General features: G+C 39.9%; 1 protein-coding gene across 3 annotated transcripts in view; it reads left to right on the forward strand.

Moving 5' to 3' along the window:
- Window positions 1–21,327, forward strand: part of LOC134226539 (uncharacterized) — a 710,533-nt gene that overhangs the window by 407,983 nt on the left and 281,223 nt on the right. The gene's annotated exons all lie outside the window — the stretch shown is intronic.

Raw genomic sequence — 21,327 nt, forward strand, 5'->3', positions numbered from 1 at the left:
TCTTTTTGTTTCTTCTTCACCTATCGTTTTCGATGACAAATTGGAAATGACATCCTTTCGAGGAATATTGTTTTCCGTTCGATGACAAAATAAAATCTGCTGATGTGGCATCGGGCTACTTTAGCTGTCTGAAAGGTTCTTGGAATGGAAAAAAACCGACGCCACAGTGACGTATAAGGCATTTTATGAGACAGATCGAAACAGCTGGTTTTCTCGTGTTTATCTACTTTGACAGTTAGTGGGAGCCCGTTTGTTTGGTTATTTCGCGCTGAACATTCAATGAGTCGGATCATCAATTCTACCTATTTTACTTCGCGGTTTCTAGAGCTTAAGAACAAAGCTTTTCATACGATTTCCAATACGTGTTGTTAGATTATTTATACTATTGCATTCTAAGCATAAAATGCTGAAGAAAATGTGGATTATAAGAAAAACGTAAAACAAAATATTTTGTTTTTGGAAAAAGATATTTTAGTTACTAGATAAAGATTGTCGCTTCGGTTCCCATGTGTGGTACATACCTGTCAAATCGTATGGATTTTCCTTCTTTGACATTTAGCTCCCCTATCCTCGCCAGCAAAAGATGTTCCGGACAGCGACGACAGCGACAATCTTTATCTAGTAACTAAAATATCTTTTTTTTTTGGACCTAACGGAAAGTTCACGCAGAATCATACCAAAACAAAACATAAAATGTAAATAATCGGGCCGCCACGAAACGTCTCATAAAATACCTTATTCCGAAAATATCAATAATGAAGCGAATTTAATGATTTTGAAGGTTGTTTTCATATTGGTCGACATTCATTCAATGTCGCCAACAGATAGAAAATCTTTGTAAATTCTTCCAATTGTGAATGAAAGCTCAAAACACGAAGGTACATTAATTATTAAAGGGTGTAGTAAGAGGTGGAGACAGGAATAAAATTCACTCCCTTAAAAAAAAATATCATGTTTCTAATGTAGGTATCATAAATTCGTAAGACAGAGAAAAAGTTGAAAATATTTACTATCATAAGAAGTTTCTTTGCTCATTAAATAATGCACTACGAAGAACTCACTCATCCGAACCGGTCACAACCTGTGCAGTAGGTCGTCTCTTTTCCAAAGCAGCGTTAGAAACCAGTCGAGCTTTTCCGACTGATTGGATTTATTTCTCCGGTAACCATTTTTGCCACCCATCATTAGTATCAGTATAACTTCGCGCCTGGTCCATCTTTGCGTACCTACTCGCACTCGGTCGGTTTAATTTAATGCATCGTTAAAACTGGGCCTCATAAATCATAACGAGCGCCAGCAGAGTTCATAGGTCAGTCACTCAGCCAGATGACGGTTGTTTGTACATAGCTATCCGTGGCGGACGGCGAGGACAGTAAATTTAATGCTCTACTTCCTTTCCAGTTTCCTACTACTTCCGTCCGGTCGCTTTGGCCAGACTGGACAAGAAGGATAAAAGTGTCATGTGTCGGCTTCTCAGTAGACTGACCCACAAATATTTTTTTAGTCAAACTTAGGCCACAAAGAACAGACATGGATGCTCGAACAAAATTTCGGTAAAAACGTGTGTAAAGATTTAAATCACACCTCAGCGCCGCCAACGCAGGCTGCCCGACATAAAAACTCAATCTCACTAAGGGTCTGTCTCATTTGGAGAATTAAACTTAAAAGTGACAGTTCGAAAATTAAAAAATCACCCCGTTATAAGAATGGCTGGTGCTACCCAGAAATTCCAATAGGACATCGATGGAAAATGATTCGATATCTGTCAACCAGTAATCTTGCTCTGCGAGCAGGGTTATTTGATAATTATTGAAATGTCACTTTTAAGTTTAATTTCAGTTTAATTATCCAATTGAGACAGACCCTAAGTGATGGCGTTGGCATACAATACATAAACAATGTAGTGCTGCCACCTAGGAGCGAGCCTAGGAGCAATCCGGAATGAACACTAGCGCTAAAAAGTAAAACAAGGCAAATTTGAACCACATTTATCAGCACACCAGCACCGCGCAACGGGGGCATAACGACATACTTCAAAATGACCAGTATGAACTTTACACAAGCACGTGAATGGAGATGAACGTCTGTTCTCTGTGCTTAGGCTCACAAATAAACCAGTTGGAATTTAGACGTAAACTATGTCTATTTTAATCTGGAATATATGTTGGAAATTTTGAAGAAAGATTTTCGAAAATTGTCTTCTTATTAAGATTTTGTATCTGAGTTATTTTGATGCACGATGTGGAAAGTGTCCAGTTGCAGCATGAGATTTTTTCTAGCACAGCTCGTCGAAGGCTTCTGGCTTCGATGTATGTTATCAATATTTCTGGTTCAGTCTACTGATGAGTTCATGAAATAAGTGAAGAATAAAGACGTCGTAGGTACGTCTACCATTCGTCACCGCTAAGCGCTGGCTGAGAGCTGTCTCGTGCTACGCACATTTTTCGTAATCAAAGGAAACAGGCACAGCCTTAATAAACTTTAATGAAAATGTTCATGTTCGTGGTTAATTGACGAGTTTGGTTTAGATATACTGTTAACGAACATTGTATAAAAAAAGTTACAGCTGAGATAGCAACCTTTTCCATCTGCTTTCTTTTTGCCTTTCCCGTACAATAATGTTGTACCAAAAGTCTATAATTTTAATTTTACAAAATGATTTTTTTATGGGAGGATCGGACTGCAGTGCAGGAGAATCTCTCATAGGTGTCATGGGAGGTTTTGGAATTGTTAGTCCAAGCTATAACAGTTGGGATCATTTTGATAGAAGCTAAGAAAGAATTTAAGATAGAAAGAACTAAGATAGAAATACACCGAGCTCGGCATGAGCACGTAACAGGTCATTGCACTAAATATGAAATCGATGGCGTTAGAGGTGGTTAGAGCCAAACTAGTGGAAAATGGCTTTTATATCATGATATTCCGTGACATTTTTGAAACTTCGCTCGCATGTCCCACACTCTGTATTTAGAACAACGATTTGGTAGACAACGTTATGGTATCTTTTAAGCGTTACATGTTCATCAAACATTCGGAATTGTAAAAAACTTCTGAAAAAAAAAATAGTAGCGATAGGAATCCCATGACATGCTTGTGGAAATTCCCAACACTAGATCGAAAACTCAAAGTAATACACCAATCAAATTAGCTAGAAGAACTGAGCCAATGTATATATATGCACAACTTTAACCAACTTTTCATTTAGTAATCGTCAACCGATTCCTCACAACAAATTACATTCGGCTTGTTGATTACTATTGAATTCGATTAACAACTGCAATTGCGTAAAGGGTAAACGGAAATCTGCAGCCAGACACCTGAGGAGGTTAAGGAGGTAGTGTTGGGATGGGTATATCATGTAACTCTTACCCGACCCACTAAAACCAAAACCCTTTCACCAGTCCGTACCCCCGGCCCGCAATTAAGCAATACATCAGAAGGAGAACGCTCACGCCTATGCTAACGCACTTGACGTTAATACACATCGACTTCAAGGGTGGTAACCTCACCACCCGTCGATCGCAAGCTATGATAGTAACCTAGCGGTCCGTATCATAATCTCACGTTAGAGACGAGCACCCCGACAACAACCACCGCGCATGAACCGCAATGACCTCTATATCTACATACTGAGGTCCCCGCAGCCCACCCGCGACATGTTGGTTGTCGTGGTGAGCATCACAGGTGCCCTTACTGCCTTCGTTGGTTTTGTTCAAGACGCCACCACCGCTGCAGTTTCGACATAATCTGTTGAGATGCTGTGTTCACCGCATTCCATATAACTCCCACCCGGCACATCCTCTCGACGAGGTTGTCCGGAGTCAACTCGTCACCATTAAGGTTCAAAGTCCGATCTTCCCACTGTGATGATTCAATCAGCAGTTCTCGATCGAACTGTGAGGTGCGCCATCCTTGGTCAGCACCTTTGATCTTATTCGTAGCTCTAGATCCAGTGGGAGTATAGCTAACCATAAAACGAAGTTCCTGATGGTCACTAGCTGTATACCCTTCATGCACTCTCCAATCCGGATTCAACGTCCATCCCGCGCTGCAGAAGGTCACGTTGATGCATGATTCGCCGTTCGGTCCTCTGAATGTTGACACTTGGCCTTCATTCAGCAGGACTACATTAAGTCCCGCTAGAGATAGAGGTGTGCGCCGCCGCGCCACGCCGCCGACGGTTTTTGGCACGCCGCCGCCGCCGGTATTTTTGCATCGGCGCGCCGCCGTTTAAAATTTTGTCACGCCGCTGACCTATATTTTTCCACGCCGATTCAAATTTGAAGAAGTCCGCAGAATTATCTGTGGAAATTTCGAAGAATCAGTCGAATTTCCGTAGAATTGTCCGAATGATCCCCACATCATCACGTTGGAACCCCAGAGAATTTTTTGTGAAAATACAAATGATTTCCTTGAGAATTACCGTTGAAATTCCGAAAACCTCTCCGTAAAAACTTAAAAAAACTGTGAAAGGTTTTCCGAAGTTTTCCGAACATTAACCATATACAGATTTTTACAGCAAAATAATCAATTCAAACAAGTCAAATGAAACACGTTTCTCAAAAGAAATTATTGGTGGCCTCACAACATTTTTTTTCGTCATCTTTTTTTTCTTATTAGTAGAGGTTGCATATCCCACTAGCACATTGCCACCTCGCAGTTTAGTGTTAAGTAAGCACTTCCACTGTTATTAAATGCACGGTTTATCTAAGCCGGGTTACCATTTTTCATTCATATATCGTGAGGCCAAAACGATGATAAATTTAAATGCCCAGGGATGTCAAAAAAATCCAACCCGAAAATTTTCTAGGCCTGATCGGGAATCGAACCCAGCCACCTTCTGCATGGTTTTTCTTTATGGCCCTGACTCGTAAATCAGTTCATCCAGAAATTGCTTCAATCATTCAATCAAAAATTCCTTCAGCTATTCCTTCGAAAACTCCTCCAGGAAATGAAATAGTAAATTCCTTCAAAGAGACATTCCAAGAATTGCTTCAAAAAATTTCCCTCAGGAATTCCTTCGGAACTTCCTACAGAATTCCATAAAAAAAATCTTTTAAGGTTATCCCTCGTAAAATACTTTGGAGATTTTTGCAGATATTCTTTTCAAATATCTTCGAAAATTCGATCGATTTTAATTATTAATTTCTTTAGAGAAACTTTAGTTAACTTTTCCAAGAATTGTTCCGGAAATTTGTTTGGGACTTTCTTCAAGAATTACTTCAGAACTTCGTACGGATATTCCTTCAGAAAATCATTTGACGATTCGTTTGTAAACTCTTTTACGAGTTCCTTTAGCACATTCCTCGGAAATTTGATTGTCTTTATTAATATGGAACTATGACTTGGTATTTTTTGCACATACAATACAAAATAGCAGTTTTTATTATGATTTATGGAAGTACATAAGAAATAAACCCTTTTCATTGGGTTAACTCAAAAGTGACAAAAAGTCAAATGGGACTTTTATGCGATTGGGGGCAGTATTGTGCTCAAACATACGTTCGGAATACGTTCGGAAAATGCTTCGGATTTTTTTTGAAATCCTTGAATTTCTTTGAAAATTTTAATAAACTCCTTCAGGAATTTGTTTGGAAATTATTTCTAGAACTACTAGAGGAGATTATTTTCGGTATTTGTTTTGAGGAATTCCTCCAGTAACTTCTCCGTTAATTTTGTCCGTCATTTCTAGAGAGCTTCTCTTCTACAAATTCCTTTGAACATTCGGAAAATGTTTTCGAAATTCCTTCGGGAATCTATTCATAAATTCATTTTGGAATCCTTCTGAGAAATTCTTTATTTTTTTAAAGAATAAGTTCGAGAATAATTCTTTTGAAAATTCTTTTGGGAATTCCTTTGAAAATCCTTTCGATATTCCATCCAAAAATTCCTTTAGCAGAAATCCTTCACAATTTCCTTTAGATTTTTTTTTCTTGAAAATCTCTTCATGTTCTACCGCGGGAATTCTTTAAAAAAAATCCTTTCGAAAATTCCTCCTGAATTACCTTTAGAAATTCCTCCAGGAATTCATTCGGGGACTTATCTTGGAAATTCGATCCATACGTGTTCAATTCTTAAATTGTTTAATTTTTTTTCATGTTTGAAAGCTCCCTGATTGTGTCAGAAATTCTCTGATAATTCCAGCATTTTTCCAGGTAGTAGTCATCCTGTGGAAATTCTGGAAAATTCCTCGTGAAAATTCCGAAAAACTTTCCATAGAAATTTAAAAAAAAATCTCGTGAGAAAAATATATTAAGCTCTTTTAGTGGAATGTATTAAACCGTCTAAGACGAATTAAGTACTGTCCATTTAATTCCACTAGTTAATTTTCGTTATCTTTGCAGATACGTATTTCGACCACAACTGTGTGGTCGTCTTCAGTGTCTTGTACTTGACTCGACTTCGAGTCGAGTCAAGTACAAGACACTGAAGACGACCACACAGTTGTGGTCGAAATACGTATCTGCAAAGATAACGAAAATTAACTAGTGGAATTAAAAAAATCTCGTGCCAATTAGAATAAATTTCCTACGAAAACTCCTAACAATTTCCATTGAAATTGATTTTTTTTCTCATTTTGAAAAATTTCCCGCAAAAAATTTCTGGTGAAAACTCCAGCGAGCTTCCCGTAAAAACTCCTTAGAGTCTCCCGCGGATGTTCCGAAAAATGTTCAGTGTAAATTTGACAAAATATTTTGTTGAGTATTCTGCAGTACAAAATTTAGACCAATTTCTCATGCAAATTCTGAAAAGTTTCTCATGCAAATTTTGAATTATTTTCCCCTGAAATTCCAAACAATTTTCCTTGGGAATTACAAAGAGCTGCAAAGTCGTTCCTGTGGAAAATTTGAAAATAATTAACAATGAAAAAAAAATCTGAAAAAGATGCCTCCGTTGATGTCGAAATGTTGATGATAAAATCATCCCGAAAAAATGAAAAAAAAAAAAAATATTCGAGAACGTTATAAAAAATCACCACGCCGATTCACGCCGCCGCCGCCGCCGGTTAAAATGGCTTTCGGCGTGACGCCGAAAACGCCGCCGCCGCCGACCAAAATTCTGACAAACGCCGCCGCCGTCGATTTTCAGACCCGCGCACACCTCTAGCTAGAGACACTAGCAGAATATGACCTCTAGCATTGGTGAACCGGGATCCCCAGTCCACCGCCCACGCGTTGAAGTCACATGCTACTACTACCGGTTTTAGACCAGTTAGTTTGACCGCAAGAGTGTCCACTACGCTAGTATACTGCCCTATACTCCATCTAGGAGGATAGTAACAGCTGCAAAAGTAAACTCCGTTTACCTTTGCTATAACGAAACCCTCATCGTTAGGAGATGATATTATCTCCTGGATGGGGAACCGCCCGCAAGTCCAGATTGCCACCGATCCGGACTTGTCTGCAACCCAACTGCCGTTTCCAGCAGGGATGCGATATGGGTCGGACAGCAAGGCAACGTCAGCTTTACACTCAGTAACCTACTGTTGTAGCAGTAGGTCAACTTTTTTATAGTCAGCACTCTTCTGAGCAGTATCCCGCTTTAGGACGAGAATTATCTCGCCTTTCCGCGTTCGATGGATGCATTTGACGTCGCCTCCTAGGCCAGTAAGCTTATCGTCGCTCCTCATGACCTTCAAGACATAGCTTTTATCGTCAGACTTGACAATGATCGCTTCGCCTCTGTCTTTCCGCTTACCGCTGCCATTGGAAGGCGCACCCTTTGCAACACGGGCTCTACCCTTGTTAGCAGATGTAAGCTGCGTTCCACCTGCCTCCTTGCCTGCGGCTTCTTTCGCCCGTCGTTTCGCCTTCTTGGGATTCACAACCACAGTCCAGGGTTGTTCATCGTCTCGGCGTACTTCAGTTGCCCCCCTAGGTGGAGGCGCTGACTTCCTCTGTTCCTTAGGGGCGGGAATTTGCACGAACCTCTCCCGGCGTGATACAGTTTCCTTCCTTGGTGTAAGAACTGGTTTCGATAAAGCTTCATTCAGGTCGGCCTGCACGACTTTACTTAGCTTCGGAGTTGCTCCGCTAACGGCCATGCGTTTTCGAAGTTCTGCGGTATGGCTCTCGGCCAACCGCTTCTCATCAGTGAGGCGACGAATCTTTGATTCAGCCTCCTCACTGACCTTCGCCGCCTGGCTCATCGCCAACTCCTTTTCCTCAGTAAGAAGGCGAATCTTCCGTGCTTCCTCCTTACTGGCCTCTAGTAGGGACCTCCACTCCGACTTCGCCTCTACCACCACCGAGCAGAGGGTTAGTACGGCCTGTTTGAAGTCCCTACTATATCTGCAACGGTTGTCCAGAAAAGACATAATCACGTCCGTAATGTCCGTGATCACCTCCATTTTCTGGCCGCCGCCTTCCTCGTGGCTGGTCATCAACGACTTGATGACCCGGGTTAGAGTAGGGCCGTCCATTTTTACATCAACCGGCACATCCTCAGACCCACCACGAGCCTCCCCGTCGCCTTCCCCCGGCGATCTTTGGGGTGACCTATTAAGGCCACTTCGTCTGGTGAAAGGATTCTCCTTTTCGCCAAACCCGCCATCAACATCCTCAACGGTATTTTTGTTTGAATTTGAAAAAATCATTGCTATTGGGTCCCCCTTACGGCTGCTGTAGAATCCTGCTGGAGTAGTCGCCTATTGTGATCCCATGGTTATCTATACATACCTTGCGGCATGCAGGGAGGCCATGCGAGGGTTGACACTTGCGTGCTCAGCGCCAGATCAGCGCAAGTCAGGAATGTGCATTTTAGCCTACTCCCACGCAGTTGGTCAGACTGGTGGCAGAATTGTACCGCGTGCTATAAGGCCCGCCACGGTTTTACGGGACCCATTCGCCGTTTCAGATCAGTGTCACCCGGCCTTACTAAGAGAATAGAATGACCCGACTAACAGCCATCGCTTCACAGTATTACAATATCCAAAGACAAAGTCAGGATATCACTGGCGTTAATCCTGATGTGCCCATTGGCACTCCCTGGGATATTGCGTGCTTTGAGCGGCACAGGGTCGCTTTGATAGGGCCTGTTTACGGACTCATGCAGCTTTTATAGAGATTTGGCAGAGCCCACTATCAAACCGCACCATTACCTGTCAGGCTCCCTGACTCATAAATACCTAGGGGAGGGGTCGTCAGGCCCGTCGAGATGTGGAGAGGCGACTGTATGCAGTTTCCCAAACAAATAATTCAACTATGATCTATTTCCGGCAATATATAGTTAAGATTGCAAATATTGACATGTATAAGTTTTGAATTTTTTTCGAATCGTTTTCATACCACCAGTAGGATGGAAGTGAAGAAAATTGCGTGAAAGCACTAAGTCGAAGCACCACATCCGTTGGTCTTGAGGGCTTTTTTTAGGTGTTTTCCGAACGTTTATGTTGAAACGAAAACAGAGCAAGGGAATTGAGCAAATTGCTCGAATTTAACGTTCAAACACTTTCAATTACTTGAACGAAATGCAAGTTTAACATACGTTCATCTTTTGGCAATTCAGTTCACCTTTCCCGTCAAAAATATGTCTCACTTTATTTTCTCAGGGAGGCCATTATGCCAAATGCCTATTGACCGAAAAGGTCACACAGCCAAATAGAACATTTGGCCGAATATGTCATTTGGCCGATAATGTCATTCGGCCGAATAGGCAGTTCGGCGAATATGTCATTTGGCCAAACATTTGGCCTACTCTCACTTCACTGCTACGTCAGCGTAAAAAATCGTCGAATACTATAGTAAGGTGCTCTGTTAGGACATCCAGGCCACCCAGGCAATTTCGCCACTAGTGCTCTGATCACTCTACTATTATAGACGAGAGAGTTGTTGTCCGACGATACTGCCCTGGGGTATGCACGATGATATCGTGTGCTTTGGAACTCGCTCCTCTGATTAAACTGTAGCGTTTTAGTTTGTCCACCAGGCCATCACATTGTCGAATGACTTTTCGGCATCGAGTAAGGAAATGGCGGAGGTTTTCGAGACACACGTGTTTCGTTTGAGGACCATGGTAACTCGGGTCAGTGTATGATTGTCGCTCAAGCAAGATGATGTTGTGATCGGCAGTGCATCGCCTTTTCAAAACAGCTTGAAAAACCTTGATTTAAGGCTGATGGAACGATTACTATGGGAGAGGAAAGATTCGTTTTAGGCTTCCGGATAGGGGTGACTTTGGCTGACTTCCAGGACCATGGGAAGTTGACACTGATTAAATAGCAGCGAAAGGTGCTCGGAGTACGGAGCACTCCTTTTAGTTCAAGATCAGGATGCTGTCAAACCTTCATGCTTTCGATGATTGGCGACCTATTACGACTACATTCTCCGCAGGAGTTATTAAGCGATCTTTAGAGTCAATGTTGCCTAATAAAATGAAATTTGGAATGGGGTGAGGCTTGAATTTTGAAATTTTGGTTAATTTCTAGAACGACTTTAAGTACAGCCTATGAATGCACGGATCTTATTGGAGAAATCACTATTTATGATGTCCACCATTCTGAATGGGGTAATTCTTGTCATGCGATTGCAACGTGTCTTAAGTACATGCAGCCCAGTACACTGGTACTGCCTGCGAGTGACATTTTGCAGAAGAATCATATCTTTGGTGAGTGTATCGATAGTTAGGGATTGCTTACCTGGTGAGCTGTTGGCACGGGCTACTTCCGGGCCACCAACATCACCTGTTCTGTGGAGCGCAGGTGTAAATCAATGTACTCCGACGTTTCGAGGTGTGCGTCGTAATTGATGTTGTATTCGAGGACCTGCTGGAACCGTTCCCAGTTTGCACGGTGGTAGTTTCGTCGGAGGAATCGCTGATGGTTGACCGAAGAGCCAATTTCAGATATCAGATTGCTTCGCTATCCTGCTGATCAGGGAGCAAAGAAACACTAAACTGCGATTTCACTGTTTGATAATTATTTTTATTTTCACTTACTGTGTGGCGTGTCTCGTGTATGGAAGGATCACACCTCTGCGCTAAGCACTGATGGGTCCTAACAGAAGGTTGGATAAGGCATTTGGGGAATGTGTTGTGCTAGTGGTTTTTTTTTCTTCTATCTTTCCATAACTGACTCCAAAATGTTGAGCATTCTAATAGCGCTCCCAATACACTGCACGGTTAGAAAAAAATACCTAATATTAGGTACTTTTCACTAAAATCAGAGGTTTAGTATAAGATCCCAAAATTAAGTATTTTTTTCCTGAAATTAAGTAAAATTCACCTTATATTAGGTAATAGATACTTAATTTTAAATAGAAATTAGCCAAAAGTTAGGTAAATTTTTCTCAACTTTTGTAAACATGAGATTCCTTAACGTTGGGTTCCCACTTTTTACTGCCCTTGTTGAGTGGTTTTGCTCTTCACAACAAAGGGAAGAGAAAGGTAGATGCAAGAGAAAAAACCCAGATTAATCCACCTAGCGGCGATGATGCCTTTCTCGTGCATCGTAAAATGTACTGAAAAAATCACATAGGAAAGGTCAAAAAAGCACTTTAGGGGGATAGATCGCATATTTTCTATCATTTGCATGTTTTTGCATTAATTACTATGCATTCCCACCATTCTGGAAAAAATTTTTTTTGTTCGATTTTGAAATTTTTTTCCAAGGGGGACCTTCGGGAAAAAACAATGATTTTTCAATAATTCCGAAACGCAATGTCCGATCGGGTCAAGTTTCAATAGCAAACAAAGGGACCGCATTCCCCGTCGAATGCAATCGAGTAAATCGGGTAATGCTAAGTCCCAAAAAGTGTGTCTACAAAATTTGTACACATACACACATACACACACACACACATACATACATACACACAAACAGACATCACCTCAATTCGTCGAGCTGAGTCGATTGGTATATAACACTATAACACGAGCCTTCTATCAAAAGTTTGGTTTTGGAGTGAAATTATAGCCTTTACGTATACTTAGTATACGAGAAAGGCAAAAAACGTCAATGGCATTTCTACCACACTCACGCCAGAAGCCCTACAACACACGTGTAGGTTTATTGAAAGTTCTCACTTTCAAGAACCGAAAGTCTAAGGTCCGAGGCTCTGATAAAAGACCAAAATAAAAAAAATATTATAAAAATATTAAAACAGTCAACAAATTAAGATGCTTTGCGACTAAGGTGAAAGTTATTATAAAGCACGATGGAAATAGTTGGATGGTAACTAATTTATCACTCTACTTTAAAGATCACAAATTACTTTGCTTGATGCTACAGGATGCAGCTCTTTTGATGGCAAAATATGTAAAGTGAGCAGTTGAATTCTTCTTCTATTTCATTGGCATTACATCCCCCACTGGGACATTGCCGCCTCGCAGCTTAGTGTTCATTAAGCACTTCTACAGTCATTAACTGCGAGGTTTCTAAGCCAAGTTACCATTTTTGCATTGGTATGTCATGAGGCTTACACGATGATACAGATAAGTCGAGACATTTTCCTACCCGAAAATATCCTAGACCAGACAGGGAATCGAACCCAGCCACCCTCAGCATGGTCTTGTTTTGGAGTCGCGCATCTTACCGCAGGACTAAGGTGGGCCCAGAGCAGTTGAATTGTCAACCAAAAAATATGTCACGCTTTCACGTAGGAGGAGGCGTCTTACTGAGTGCGAAGATCAATATACTTGTTCGATTTTTAATTTCGCCTAGAGAGCATCCATAAATTACGTAACGCTCAGAAGGGGGGGGGGTGGCCGAAGTGTGACAATCCATACACAAATTTTCAATGATTCATACAAAAAGTGTGACATAGGGGGGAGGGGCTTGAAAATGGCCATTTTTTTGCGTTACGTAATTAATGGATCTTCCTATAATGAAAATTATTACAGGAAGCAAAATTAGTCATGCTGTATTATCTGCAGAACGTAATTAATGGTATTTCCCAAAAAAGGAAGACGTTCATTCTAGACCGCTCCCTATGCCTGCGGTAGCTACTCTTTGAAGCTTCTGGGTTTGTATTTCATCTTAACCGCTTATTTGCCTGAGTGGTTCGGTGAAAACTGACTCACTGACTCACTCACTGATATGCCTTTTGTTGGAAAACAACAAAGGGGCTTTGTAAATTCGCTATACTCACTGTATGCACTACATTTTCGACTGAAATATAATCTCCCCATAAAAAAGCAATGTGATATTCTCAAATTTATACCGCGGGCTTAGGGATCGTTCAAAAATTACGTCCACCGTTTTTCGGCATTTTCAACACCCTCCCCCTCCCTCTTGTCACAATCTGTCACAAATCACAGACCCCTCCCTCCCCCTGTACGTACAACAGTAATGTATATAATGTGTCGTCTTCTTCGTGCACTATTTTTTCAAGAAACTTTTAGGAATTAACTCCCTTAATAGCAAATTTAAATTTTTATGCTAATCAAATTGTTTCTAAATGTAATTAGGTACTTTTTATTGTCGGACGTAAAAAAAACGATACCCCTTCCCTCCCCCTGTCACACACTGTCACAAATTCTAGACCCCCCTTACCCCCTCAAACCTTGGACGTAATTTTTGAACAACCCCTTAGGGTAGCAAAGTTGTTCAATAACCCAATGCAATCTCTTAAACTAAACAATTAAACCAAATTGTACTTCAAATCCTTCTTTTAAAGTTAAGTTGGGCAGGGTACATCAGTCCAGAAGCAGTAATTCTTAATCGACAATTCCAGAAGAATTTTCGGAAATTTCAAATGTAATTATGGTCTGTTCATCCTTCTCCCCACATCATCGTTCAGAATGGTATTCGGTTTTAGTGGACTACAGGATGGTGCAGTCGTCGCTGTCATCGTCGGAGTGGCAACTGGTGAATTTACGGTCCAATTGTAATTAGATAAGCCAACACACGACCGTTCAGTAATTCCAGCCATAAAAAAGAGCGCCTCGGTTTGCAAGGATACCGAGGCATGAGTCTCTTGTAGTTTGGTAGCAGCGTGGTGCTTGACTTGGCATGAACAATCACGCCAAACCTCCTCCTCCTCCTCCTCCAGCCCATCCACACCAGAGCGGAAACTTTGATTTTGGCACTCAACGTTTGGCTGCAGCAAAGGACAACGCTTGACGATAAAGACGACGCAACGTGGAATGTATTTCGATTAGGACAATGTCGAGCTTTATGGCTCAAACGTTGTTGGTTTGTCGATGCATGAAAATGGCTTTGTTTTTGTTTTGGTATTCCACTGAAACGAACTAAAAGGTTGTAATACAATATCGATGCTGAAGTTCGGACGAAAGCAAGCAGACAAAGACTGCCGAACAGAAGCGATGAACTGGGCAACTAAAAGTAATTAACTGATATTGGCACTTGGTTGACACAAGAGCCAAAGGAATAAGTCACGAGCATTGGCATTAGCATGAAGGATAATCTTTTTTGAAAACGAACAATGGACTGCCCTGCACCTTAAGTCTCACGCCTTCAAGGGCACCCCGTTCAATTAATCTTCATTCATCGATTCTAAGATTTCGTACAAATTGGAATCTTGTATTTCCAACTCACCCTACTCAATAGAAAGAAGAACTGTTTTTAAAGAAGGAAAATACTCCCAAACAGTACGGCGAACCTTCTACAGTATTTACTACAATTCAAAAGCACCACACCTACACCGCAGAAAACGTGTACTACCAAAAATACCGATTATCATCATTCTATGATAGCTTATACATATACTCGACCTTTGCAGATTTAACCCGTGTGGGCGAACTCGTGATTCCACGGCCAGACGTGGGAGTCATTCAGTCTGCTCCACTTTACAGCACAATTCACAATTCTTGCAACGACCTTCCGTAAACGGGAAAAGATCTGCTATTTGGCCAGCAGTCCCACACACGCGTCGTATTTCATTACTCATCCCCGTCCGAACTGAATGGTTTGATCTTTTGTACAACATTGGTGCGCTTCAAATATCGTAGTTAACATCAAGCCTTTTATGTAGAATGTAACTGGTAACATAAAGGTCGCAGCCGAGAGTACGGATGCTGTCCAAATAAATATGATAAGTTTTGGCTGGAACTCCTTACCGTAATATGGTTGCTTTGTGTTGGTGTAAATGTTGCGTTTACTTGCCTTCCAAAACCGCCCCCAAAAATAACTTCATCAAATGTAAATGTCACGTTTGTGTATCCATCAGAAGGTTTTCAATGCGTTGAATTAACGAGTTGTGACTACGGTAACTATTGGTGGCCTGTGATATTTTATGAAAGGTCATACATGCTCTTAATGAATCAATTTGAGTACGTTTTTCGACATTACTTTGAAATCCGGAATATGTACTCTTTTTCCAGTCATTTTTTTTAAAATTTGACGGAAGCTACTCCTAATTTCCCCAAGATATTCCAGGAAAAATCACCTGAATTTCTTTTCAAAGATTCAAGGAAAGTCGAAAGTTCTGAATTCTTTTAAATTTCGCCGGGAAATTGTTCCATATTTGCCCGGAAAGTTCTTTTGAGATTTCACGGTAAATTATTTGAAACATCCACTAGATAATTAGGGGAACTCTTCCGTCTTCCATATTACTGAACATATATTCATCTCATCGCAAAACACAGAAATACAGCACCAAACTCGTCGCTTCTTTTTGCTAACGTGCGTGCTCACTGCTGAAAAAAATAACGAAATAAAAAACAAATCAAATTCCTTTTCATTGCTTTGTTTTTGATGGGATGGTAATAGGAACTATGAGATGTGGTGCGAAACAGTTCCCCGGGCAGTTCATTTGAGGTTCCATGAGAAATTCTCTACTATCTCCTCGGGATTTTTTTTCAAACTTTCGCGGGAAATTCTCTCTATACTCCACAAGAAATGCTTTTAATTTTCCACGAGAAATTCTTTTGAACTTTTGCGGGGAATTTTTCGTTTCAAATTTTCACAAGAAATTGTTTCAACTTTTCAAAGGGATGAGTTCGATTTTCCACGAGAAATTGTTCTGCACTCCCACGTTCTGCATTGTTCTACATTTCCACGGAGAATTGTATTAATTTTCCTTGGAAATTGTTTTTAATATCCTCTAAAAAATGTTTAAAATTTCACAAGATTTTTTTTTCAGTTTTCTCGGGAAGTGATCGAGTTTCAATGTATTTTTTTCTTAATTTCCACGGAACGTTGTTTCGAATTTCCACTGGAAACTGATTTCCACAAGAAAGCACAAGAAAGGAATTCCACAAGAAAGTTTTTCAAGTTTCTGTTAAAAAATCCGAATTTTCACTTTAAATTTCTTCCGAATTTGATTGAATTTTTTTCGAATTCTCACGCTACGTTGTTTAGAATTTTCACGGGAGACTGATTTGAATTTGAACTTCCTTGGGAAACTTATTCGAATATCCACGACAAATACTTCCAAATTTTCACGGGAAATTCTTCCAATTTATAAAGGAAATAGTTTGGATTTTTTCGGGATTTTTGTTTTTAGTTTCCACGAGAAATTGTTTTAAATTTTAACTAGAACTCGTTTCGTCTATCTGTGAGGAATGGTTCCGATTTTCCAAGGGATGTTTCTTTCGAATTTCCTCGGGAATTTATGAAAAAATATTTCTTTCTGACTTCCCTTTTTGAACATCGATACGAAACCAGTCAATCCCGACTTTCAAGGTCCACATTCCAATACCGAGCTTATTCCTGGTTAAAAGGCGAGCAAACAAGTACGGAACGACCCAGATCGGACCATTATTTCTGGACTTTTTCCCATATTGAGGAGGTGAAAAAAATCTCAAACATTGTACATTTCATCAAAGATCATCACCTAAGGGGTCAATCATGAACCCGAATATGGACGGTTGTATAATGGAAAGAAAGCTTGCAAAAGACGACCAGGACATGTTAAATCTATGAAAACAAATAACAAAAAAAGAAAGCTCCTAAAAAGTACGAAGCAATTTAAAAAAATATCAGGTAATGTTCACATGAAATGTTGAGTTTTAATGGAAACTTGTTCCGAATTTTCATGGGAAATTGTTTCAAATTTTCCCAGGAAACTGTGCCATATTTCGCTAAGAAGTGTTTCGACTTTGCACCAGAAAATGTTTCGAATTTCTACGTGAAATTCTTTCGAATTTTAACGTGAATTTTGAAGAAAATTCTTTCGGAAAATTAGAGCAAGATTCGTATTGGGACGCGTTCGTATTAAGACGCAGAAAAGTCGTAAGTTTCGAGTTTGTGCTGTGTGCGCTATTGAAATTGTTCAGTGCTCCCGCGATAAATTCTTTCGATTTTTAACAGGATATTTTTCCGAATTCGCCCAGCAAATTATTTTGAACTAGCGAAAGAGACCCAGCTTTGCCCGGGTGTTGCAATTGTCACAATGAACTATTTGCAGCACCGCACTCTAGAACAATTTCCGCGCGTTTGTTTTGTTTTCCTCAACAGCTGATCCAAAATTGTATGCAAATGATTTTTTACATTTCCCCGTTAAATTCGCTAACTTTTTGTAGACACAAACCTTGCGGATCACAAAACGAATCGATTAGGGAAAAAATCTTGCAAATCGGTCAACCCGTTCGCGAGTTAAATCGTCAGGAAGGAAATCTCAACTCATTTTTATTATATAGAAGATTTTCTTTGAAAAATGCTCAAAATAGAACAAAAAATATGTAATTCAAATATGAAGTGATGAAAGTTGTATGAATTACAAGCAAACATTTGCAGTGCATGACTATGTAATGGTAATGCTACACACTTGTATCATTTCACAGATTTCGGTGAATTCCACCGAAATCTCAACAGCAGAACCACTTGGCAAGCCGCTCACTGACTTTCCATAATTTTTGTTCAACTTTGTTCAACTGTCAAAAGCGCCAAATTTGTAAAACCATCTATCGAACAGATCCGCTGCTGAGACCTCAGTGAAATCGCACAGAAATCTCTCTGTTATGAACTAGCCTTGACTAACAGGTAAAATACCAAAAATTAATTTGCACAATACTTCAGGCATAAAATACACTGTTATTACAACACCAAATGCATCACAATTAATTATTCGTTTGGTATTGAAATACCTAAGTATGTATGCCTAAAGTATTTTGCATATTAATTTTTGGTATTATTATGCATTTCATACCAATTTATACCAATTTCTGTTATCGAGATCGTCGCTCCTGCTCGGGTAATTATAAATGTGTATGTATAGAAATCGTTGATTTATTATTTGAAACTGTTATATTTAAATTAGATAATGTCATACTATTTTGATTAAGATCGCCAATCATCAACTTGTGGTTTATTTGTGACGAGATCTGATTGGTATTGGTTTTACAGTTATGGTCACATGAAATAAAAATAGTTGCGATCATTGAAAGGAAACATGTATATAAAAAATAGAATACATGAGCTGCGGGGTCTTCAATCAATCTTGCTAGCAAAAGCGTAGGATTGCCAATCCATAAATGGTGAGTTTAATTATCTGTCCTGTCTAGGATATTTTTGATTGATGATTGAAACAAATCTGATATAACACTAAGATGAAAAGCAGAGGGGCCCTCCTTAGCCGTGCAGTAAGACGCGCGGCTACAAAGCAAGACCATGCTGAGGGTGGCTGGGTTCGATTCCCGGTGCCGGTCTAGGCAATTTTCGGATTGTAAATTGTCTCGTCTTCCCTGGGCATAAAAGTATCATCGTGTTAGCCTCATGATATACGAATGCAAAAATGGTAACCTGGCTTAGAAACCTCGCAGTTAATAACTGTGGAAGTGCTTAATGAACACTAAGCTGCGAGGCGGCTCTGTCCCAGTGTGGGGATGTAATGCCAATAAGAAGAAGAAGAATGAAAAGCAGACCTAGTTTCAAAAGAAATAATAAAAGTAATGTAGAATATGATGTGTTATAATATAAACTAAAATATTTTTTTATGAGAATACAATTACTAATATTATTGATTTTCCATTCAAAAGCCATTTTGCCGAATGTCACTAGGCCGAAAGTTGTTTGGCCAAACAGATCATTAGGCCGAAAGGGTCGTTTGGCCGAAAGGGTCGTTTGTCCGAATGGGTCATTAGGCCGAAAGGGTCTTTTGGCCGAAAGGGTCTTTTGACCGAAAGGGTCCTTAAGCCGGAAGTGGCATTAGGCCGAAAGTGTCATTTGGGCGAAAGGGTAATTTTGCCGAAAGGGTTATTTGGCCGAAAGGGTCATTTGGCCGAAAGGGTCATTTGGCCAAAAGGGTTATTAGGCCGAAAAAGTCATTTGAAAAGTGAGAAATAAGGAATAAGAAAAGAGTCGTCTCACTTCTCACTCTTCATGTTTCTTTTTTCACTGTAAAAAGTGAGAAGCGCAAAATGAGTAGTGAGACCTCTTACTTCGCGCTCATCTTTTTTTTTATAGTGAGAAGTGAGAAATGGGGAGTGAGAAATAAGACGTCTCACTCCCCATTTCTCACTTCTCACTATAAAAAAAGATGAGCGCGAAGTAAGACGTCTCACTACTCACTTCGTGCTTCTCACTTTTGTCAGCGAGAAGTGAGGAATGAGAAGTGAGAAGAGAGACGTCTCACTTTTCACTGCTCAATTCTTAGTTCTCACTGTGAATAGTGAGTAGTGTGAAGTGGGTAGTGAGAGAAGAGAAAATGAAGAGTGAGAAATGAGACGTCTCTCTTCTCATTACTAATTTCTCACTTTTCAAATGAACTATTCGGCTAAATGAGCTATTCGGCGAAATGACCTATCCGTTCTAGTGACCCTTTCGGCCAAATGACCCTTCCTTCCAAGTCACCCTTTCGGCTAAACGACCCTTTCGGTCAAATGACCCATTCGTCCAAATGACCCATTCGACCAAATGACCCTTTCGACCTAATGACCCTTTCGGCCAAATTACCCTTCTTTCCAAGTCACCCTTTCGGCCAAATGACCCTTTCGGAAAAATGACCCGTTCGGCCAAATGACCCTTTCGACCAAATGACCCTTCCTTCCAAGTCACCCTTCCGACCAAATGACCCTTTCGACCTAATGACCCTTTCGGCCAAATGATCCTTTCGGCCAAATGACCTTAAAAATACAGACAAAGATACACTGCAAATATCCATAATTCATATTACTTTACATAATAATTGGCCGCCTATAATCCGAGAAAGTGTCTTCAAAAATCAATATCACAGTAAAAGGACCATTGTTATGGAACCTTTTCGTATTATTCTCCAAGCTAGATAGTTTGTTTAGTTATGGAAGTAGAATAAATCATATAATTGAAAAGAGCTCACTGAACATATTGTTCAGTATTTGAATCAAATTGATTTAGATTGTTAAGTTGAATTTCGAATCACCATAAGGAAGACTGGATGAGTCATATGCTGTAGATGGCTTTGGGATAGTTCGTCGAATGACGTTTAGTCGAATGACGTTTAGTCGAAAGTACATTTGGTCGAAGGGACATTTAGTCGAATGGACATTTAGTCGAATGGAAATTTAGTCAAATGTTGAAAGTGTTTAGTCGGTAATAGGTAATTAGTTAAATGGATAATTCGTCAATAGATTTTTGGTTGAATTTGAATAAATAATCCAAAAATTCATGGAAACTGATAAGAGGAATTCAGTCGACGTGAGGAAGTGCAGCGGAAGTGCGGAAGAGCGGAAGAAACGAATATGAATGCCAATGAGGATTTTTCACCTGAGCAAAAGAAACATATGGAGACTCTGGTGTATTATAGAAAAATTTAAAACCTACATAAATAGGTACTGATGATGAAATACCCTCTATTTATTCAGCACATTATCAATAACCAATGATATCAATGTCACTTCTTCGTCGTAGTCGGCTTTGGAGCATTTCGTTGATTGACAGCTAGTCTAATGACATTTGGTCAAATGACATTTCGTCGAAAGGACGTTTAGTCGAAAGGACATTTGGTCGAATGAAAATGGTTTTCTTATTCTTTTCATTGAAACTCTTTCTTTCACTCAATATTTATACAATAATTAGTTCAGAATGAAATTGTCTTCCAACCATAATTCGTTTATTATTGGCCGAAAATTTAATTCCGACCAAATGGTCATATGATTTCTGGTGAAATGGTGAATGAATTTCTTTTGACCAGGTGGTATAGACTCATCGTAGTCGATTACAGGGGTTCGCCAAAGTCAATATCCAGTCGGAAATATTCTCGAGATATTCACCGTTTTCGTATTAGTTATTGTTTTTATGGACCCATCATTCATTGGACAATATTGAAGCAAAATTTATGTGACTTTTAGAAAACCCGAATAAATCATTTATTTTTTTATTGTTATTGACTAAAGTTCTTTTCTTTCAAATAGCCATTCGACGGAACATTGTTAGACTAAATTTACCAAGATTTTTAATTCGAAAACTCGCTTTCGACCAAACGTCATTCGACCAAATGTACGAAGATTTTT

The sequence above is a fragment of the Armigeres subalbatus genome, chromosome 3 (assembly GCF_024139115.2).
Source record: "Armigeres subalbatus isolate Guangzhou_Male chromosome 3, GZ_Asu_2, whole genome shotgun sequence".
NCBI lineage: Eukaryota > Metazoa > Arthropoda > Insecta > Diptera > Culicidae > Armigeres > Armigeres subalbatus.